Source organism: Primulina tabacum, chromosome 8, assembly GCF_025594145.1.
Source record: "Primulina tabacum isolate GXHZ01 chromosome 8, ASM2559414v2, whole genome shotgun sequence".
NCBI classification, from domain to species: domain Eukaryota; kingdom Viridiplantae; phylum Streptophyta; class Magnoliopsida; order Lamiales; family Gesneriaceae; genus Primulina; species Primulina tabacum.
In genome coordinates, this window is record NC_134557.1 from 27,059 (window position 1) to 34,274 (window position 7,216).

The 7,216-nt window shown below is 34.6% G+C and overlaps 1 pseudogene; it reads right to left on the minus strand.

The window, feature by feature from the left end:
• Window positions 1–2,686: 2,686 nt before the first annotated feature.
• On the minus strand, window positions 2,687–6,356 carry LOC142554251 (serine/threonine-protein kinase PBL34-like; annotated as a pseudogene).
• Between the last annotated feature and the right edge of the window lie 860 nt (window positions 6,357–7,216).

Sequence of the window (7,216 nt, forward strand, 5' to 3'; positions counted from 1 at the left end):
GAGTCAACCCTATCGATATTCACAGTAAAAAGTAATAGTCTTAGCATAAAAATTAATACTTTTTCATGGACGACCCAAATAAGATATCTGTCTCACAAAATATAATCATTGAGAGCGTCTCACACAAATTTTTGCATTAAGTTAAATAAGAAGTCTATTGGAAAAATGTAATAAAACTAGAATAACATGATTAAAAACTGTATTATATTACTAGTTGTTTTTTGGCATTTTTTGCACTTAATTAAAACATTATATGCTTGATATATTGAATTTATTATGTATCTTGATATATTGAATTCTTAGTGCTCAATTTTTTTCTATAAAAATCTATATTTTGTGTCTAGTTCAGCTCACTCTAACATAAAATTCTGGCTACGACCGTGGTCCACACGCATTTTTATTTTAGTTAGACACATCAATATCATCGAACTTATCATATTGAGTTTATCTATCATTGATATCTTTTTATATCTCGGTTGAGATCCGTTATACGATAGTATATCGTGTGTTAGAGATTTTTGGACATCCTCAATTCGGTCCGGTTTAAGTAGTTGCTGGCATTGAGGTGAAATCATATCTAGGGGTGAACAAGATTTCGGTTAAACCGAATTCACAGACCGAACCGAGCGAATTCGGAAATTCGATTTGGTTATTTCAGAAATTCAGTTTTCAAAGTAAAAAAATTCGGTTGTATCGGTTAATTCTGTTCGGTTACGTTTTTCAAAATTTTGAAATCGGTTAACCGAATTAACCGATATAATAAATACTATTATTTAAGAAATTTTTATTATTTATCAATTTTTATATATAATTAAATTTTTAATTTTAAAATCAACCCTAATTTCAATCTAATTTTAAATGCCATGGCTTTCTCGTTCTCACTTCTTTATTCTCCACTCTTGACTTCATCCACCGCCCACCCATCTCTCATCACCAATCGAGACGATGTCCGCTCATGTTATGTTATTTTATAAAAAAACATGTATTAATTGTATTCAAACAAAATTTATACATGTGTGATGTGTGTATTTTATATTTTTATGCATTTGTGTAGACTGTAGGATTCAAGAAAAATTACATATATAATTAAAGTTAAATCTCAAATTTTTTTTAAAGTTAATTGGTTAATTCGACCGAATTAACCGATTTTAATTCGGTTCTGTTTTCATCGTTTATGAAAATTAATTCGGTTGGCTCGGTTATGGATAAATATTTCTGTTCGGTTCGGTTATGGCTAATTCGATTCGATCGGTAATCGAACCGACCGAATGCTCACCCCTAGTCGTATTTCCGGTCACGGTTCGCTGAGGCATGGACCAATTCAATCATATTATGTTTGATTTTTGATTTTCGATCATTTGACTTCAGATATTTTGTATCTTGTACTTGTTCATGCATTGCATCCACCCATATAATCATTGCTTTTTTACACGGTCCGCTGAGGCATGGACCAATTCAATCATATTATGTTTGATTTTTTATTTTCGATCATTTGACTTCAGATATTTTGTATCTTGTACTTGTTCATGCATTGCATCCACCCATATAATCATTGCTTTTTTACGTCATATTTTGTAGTTTCATGATGTCTCGTACTAAATTTTTGAACCCCCCGAAAGGGAGTTCTCGTGTATTTTATGTGTGAACATGACTGGTGGTACATGTGGTTCGACTTCATATGCTCGAAATGAAGCATCAAGAAGTATCAGAGCTCTTTAAGAACGAGCTCAACTATATCTAGGTATTATGTTGTGGTGTCGTTTTCCAGATAGTATATGTATATATCATAAAGTTGTACTTTTACCGATGTATGCCTCAAGTAGCTGTATGATGGAGTATTTTGAGGATTGAATTTTGTTATTATCGAGCATTGTCGGTTCTATGATAATTTTATTTTGCTTATATCGTGATTATGCTTGATCGACACTTGTTTATGTGTTTGAGTTTGTTGAGAGCTCGTTGATTTATTTTGAATATGTGAATTTTCTGGTGTGTCCTATTTACGAGAAGAAAAAATTGTGTGAGACGGTCTCACATATCGTATTTTGTGAGATGGATATCTTATTTGGGTCATACATGAAAAAATATTACTTTTTATGCTAAGAATATTACTTTTTATAGTGAATATCGGTAGAGTTGACCTGTATCACATATAAATATTCGTGAGACCGTCTCACAAGAGACTTGCTCTTTACGGGAACGTCGTGTCAAATATTTTATAGTCTGAATAGCAAAATTTTTAACTCACTTTTCCATTGTATATCAAATAATCATTATTATGTGATAATAAATCATTATTAAGATAACATACCCTCACAATTAACATGCAACATTATGATCGTATTATAAGAGATATTTGAAATCATAGCTTTTTATTATAGTTTTATTGTCAACAATGAATTAATTGATGAAATATTAAATTCATATATTGCTTATTTAAACATAGATTACCTAAAGTAGAATGAACTTCAAATATTTCAATTATTGGATGAACTTGAAATTCATCCAAATTAACACACAACACTACATAAACATGAAAATTTATGTTATGATATTACTTATCTAAATCTACAAAAATATTTTTGAAATTCATCGATCCCAACATAACTTATTCAAACATACAAATACAGATTTGAAATTTATGATATTGATTCTCGAAAACTACAAAAATAAATTTGAAATGGATGGATTTGAATTTCTATCTTTCCAAATGCAACCTATATGTTTTTGCAGGACCAACCCGACGGAGAGCAAGGCAAGAAGGGGAGATTAACACATATTTTTCTCCAACTTCGACTCAGTTAACATGACATCCTTCCATGTCGGAGTTTGCCCCTCAAAACATCAGATTACAACAATATGTGGACAACGTTTTCTTTTTAGGAATTCGACTATGGACAAACAAAATATATCCAAATCCGTCGGTGTGTTAAAGAATGGCAGAGAAACAATAAACACATTTCAACCAACCGAATCTTATGATTTACCATTTGTTTTTGGTGAGTTCTGAGCAGACTGATGAAACGGTGAAGCATGAGAACTATTCGGTATCGATAGTCTTCTTGGGTGTTGCTGGTCGTTTCTTGAAATAGACCCTTGCGTTCGAAGCTCCTTTTTACTATTCGGGCTAGAACCGACCCCGTCAACTTGAACCGTTTGAAAATAGTAAGATGAACTAGCCATGTCTTTGAGGTTTGGTAACGGCTTTAGAGCTTCAACTACTTCACTCATTAGCGGCCTAACTTTGGGATCCCGACTGAGGCACCGAGCAGCTATTTGCGCAGCTTTCTGGGCACCTTTAATAGAAAAATGACCTTCAAGACGGGGATCTATCATACGATAAAACTGTCTCCTTTCACCTAGATGAGGCCTAGCCCATTCTACAAGGTTATGTTCCCCATTAGGCCGGTTCTTGTCCACTGATCTTCTGCCTGTGAGCATTTCAAGAAGAACAACACCAAAGCTATACACATCGCTTTTTGATGTAAGATGCCCTGCAACACACAGGGACAGGAACTACATTAAACAAAAGAGACCGATTTTCTGTATCCTGAAGAAATTACGATTTTGCATGCTTGAGTATTGATGGCATCAAATAACCCTTCCCACTTCCATCCACCCGTTTATCTATGAACAATCTATTCCCCTGGTTAAAAAAAGTTTCTATGAAACATCACAGACAAAACCACAAATCCCCATTATTTGTATTTGAAATTACTGAATTTTGGCATAACTCAAACATATTCTAATTTTTTCAAGTCGGACTTGAGATCAATTATTTTGTTCGAAAGCTCGCGAGAAGCTCGTGAGTTTCAATATTTTATTAATATAACATAATTATATATTAATTAAATATATTTCGAATATTTCAATATTTATGTTCGAACAATAGTTCTGTCCAGCGAGTTTCTATATTTTATTAATATAATATAACCATATGTTAATTAAATATATTTCGAACATTTCTAATATTTATTTTCGAACAATAGTTCGAGTAGCTTAAAAACATGTTTTAATCTTTTGAGCCGAATTCGAGTTATAAATTTTGCACTGATCAAGCTTCAAATCGAACTCGAATATATCTAATTTGAACCTCAATTTTCTTCATATTCGATCCAACTCAATTCGTTCACACCCCAACATGCACGTTTACCTGTCATCACATATTCTGGGGCTGCATAACCATAGGTGCCCATAACACGAGTGGAAACATGAGTTTTCCCTTCATCGGGCGCATCTTTTGCAAGTCCAAAATCAGAGAGTGTGGCATTATATTCCTGGAAGAAGTTAGGACGATCAAATAAAAATCACACACACAATTACATTAAGTAAATTATTGAGCAAGACTGCATTTTTAGAAAAATCAAGGTTCACAAGTTCTGAGTCCATACAGCATCTAACAGAATGTTTGACGTCTTAAAATCACGATATATCACAGGCCTTTCTGCTTCCTCGTGAAGAAAAGTAAGACCCTTGGCAGCACCTAGAGCAATTTTCATCCTGATAGACCACGGAAGAAGGAGTGATCCTACAAGAATTATCGTTGTTAGATTACAAGAAATTGCACTGTATCACAAAACAAGTTATACATTACTCGGTTTTGAGATTTGCAACCACACTCTACAAACAAAGAAATCAAATATAATAAGTGCAAATGCAAAGAAACCAGGGGAATACTTCTGAAAAGGTGATTCTCCAAGCTTCCTCTAGGCATGAACTCATAAACTAACAGCCTCTGATCATCTTCAATACAGTAACCGATCAATTTTACCAAATTAGGATGCACAAGGTCCCCAAGAAAATTTACTTCAGCCTGTCAAATGATAACACAAAATTTAGAAGAATCCAGAATGACGTAAGAAAACCATGAAAGGGATACTTTAAGAAAAATCGAAATAAGACACTATCCAACCAGCCATTCGTTGTGACCCTGAAGCCCATCGTGATTTAGGGTCTTGACAGCAACCGTAAGTCCTGTCCCTGGTTTGACTGGTGCAGTACCATCTCTTCTATCCAGCCCTTAAATACACAGCCAAATCCCCCTTCTCCAAGAAGGGATTCTGGTCTAAGTTTCTTGTTGCCAACTTAAGGTCATTAAGGTAAATTTCCGAAGCCGGGAAGAGATGTTAAGTTCATCTTCAGGTTTGGATGTTGAAGAAGTGCTTTCGCCGTTGCTTGTGGTGGTGGACGGGATTATGGGAGCAAGCTGGTTGGTCATCTGCTGGTCCCTTTTGTGGATTTACTTTCTGGTTAAATGCACCACGAAATAATAGATGAGAAGACCAACATAGTAAATTATTTGAAAAGTCCAAGGTGTCTTATATGATTAACTTACTGAACAAAATTGGGTAAACATAAATTCAAAAGAGTCAGATGAAATCATCAACATAGTGCACAGCGATATTTTCAAAGGATTAAAGGAAAACTTGAAGAGATGCAGCATGTCTCTTGCACTCAACTTGAAGTCAAGATAATTATTCATGAATTGATTCACCAACCTCCTAATAGAGTTTCATGTGACTGATCTAGAATGCAGCCTTTTCATGCAATGACTGCATCCCACGAAATCAGATGCAAATATTACGAACTTGTTTTCAAAGTCTAGCAGCCTAGCTGATGCTTCAGCAAGTTCTTACAGAAACACTTTAATAAATGGTGGTTTAAACAAATTTTCACACCTAAATATAACTATCAAAATCTTCAACCACTCGACTTATGATGCCATTATTGAAACCTGTCCCTCTAACTAGCAAGACAAAGAATCAGACAAGTAAATGTCCCATTCATGGTTGGGTTTATCAGATGCTAAATGTTGCTTCAACTAATTCAGAATTCAGATGATTGTCTATCTGGTTGAGGCAGCCTCTTGTAGGCTCCATTTTGCATAAGCCAGTTTAACAAACAACATCACGTTCTCACATTAGTCAATAAAAATTGCTCATATAGAAATCACACATGATCTTAATTTGTTCTGGAGGGCAAAGCAAAACTTTCAATTTTTTTCATGTGGGACCAACAAGCAATCGCCGATCCTCCTCTTTCACAACTTGAACATCAACAGAAAGCAATTTATAAAACTTTGATATCAAGAACATATGAGCAACACGAAAGTGGACACAAAAATACAAAATGCAGACAAAATTATGGAAGAAGGGGGAAGGGATTACCATGAGTGCTGATACCACTACAGAGTTGTCAACTTTAGATCTTGAATAAATACAGCTACGAATAAATCTCACATTAATCCAGCAGCCAGTCTCCTCCACACCATCAACATCACCATCTTTTTTCTTAGTCCCCTTTGATTTCTTCGCATCCCAAGACTCCACCTTTACGGCATCCCCCTTCAGTCCCATCTTCTAAAACCTGATAACCATGAAAATATTTCCAGAATCCCTACCACCCAGCCTCTTGATTATTACACGGCAAATAGGCCCTCAACTCCAGTTTCATTACCTCTAAAAATCCTACAAAATCTCCTACAGTAACTCAATTATATTTCAGAAAAAAAAACGTCAAATATGACAAAGGAGAACTTTCCCGCCAGTCTCAAGAAATCCAATCGCCTAAAGCAACAAAATCCTTTCTACCTTTGAAGAACTCATTACAATCAATTTTTTTAAAAAAAAGGGAAAAAAAAAAAAGAAAGAAAGAAAAACAGAGAGAGATCGATACACTACGAATCTTTAAACAGCGGAATAAACGTCTCCACAAAAAAAAAAAAAAAAAAAAAAAAACTTCTTAACTAAAAATAATTACAATAAAAAAAGCCCAAAACAACACGATGAAATAGTGGAGACCCAGTTCAAAGTATGACTGAAGGTTTCCAGATCACATGCCAGCTGAACTTCAAATGAAAAAACTATCGCCCCCGGAAAGGCAAAAACATCGGTATGCCCACCCAGAAATGTTCCTCTTCGAAAGATATACAAATCTCCAACAAATACTGTATTTGTCTGACCACATCCATGCTCGGAAAATTATTAGATATTCTCGCATATAAAATAATATTCAGATCATCGAAAGAACGTTATCATGAATCACAAGTTCACAGTTGAAAGAAGGTATGTATAATAAAGGAATAAATGATCGGCTCTCTCCTTTTTTAAAAGTAAAGCAAATATGAACTGCCCGAGGAACACGGGCAGAAAGTTTGAATACCAGAAATAATAACCTTTGGCTACCCATTTTCTCATGTGTCGTCAACGTATAATTT